Below are 620 nucleotides of genomic sequence, written 5' to 3' on the forward strand. Positions count from 1 at the left end.
CAGTGTAGAAGTGTTCCCTTTTGACCACATCCATGCCAACATCAATTATTTTTTGATTTTTTGGTTATGGCCATTCTTGTAGGAGTAAGGTGGTATTGCATTGTGGTTTTACATTTCCCTGATCATTAGTGATATTGAGCATTTTTTTTTTTTATTATTATACCTTAAGTTCTAGGGTACATGTGCACAATGTGCAGGTTTGTTACATATGTATACCTGTGCCATGTTGGTGTGCTGCACCCATCAACTCGTCAGCACCCATCAACTCATCATTTACATCAGGTATAATTCCTAGTGCAATCCCTCCCCCCTCCCTCCCCATAATAGGCCCCAGTGTGTGATGTTCCCCTTCCCGAGTCCAAGTGATCTCATTGTTCAGTTCCCACCTATGAGTGAGAACATGCAGTGTTTGGTTTTTTGTTCTTGCGATAGTTTGCTGAGAATGATGGTTTCCAACTGCATCCGTGTCCCTAGAAAGGACACAAACTCATCCTTTTTTATGGCTGCATAGTATTCCATGGTGTATATGTGCCACATTTTCTTAATCCAGTCTGTCACTGATGGACATTTGGGTTGATTCCAAGTCTTTGCTATTGTGAATAGTGCCGCAATAAACATAC

This window comes from Rhinopithecus bieti, unplaced genomic scaffold (assembly GCF_001698545.2).
Source record: "Rhinopithecus bieti isolate Rb0 unplaced genomic scaffold, ASM169854v2 scaffold_23199, whole genome shotgun sequence".
Lineage (NCBI taxonomy): Eukaryota > Metazoa > Chordata > Mammalia > Primates > Cercopithecidae > Rhinopithecus > Rhinopithecus bieti.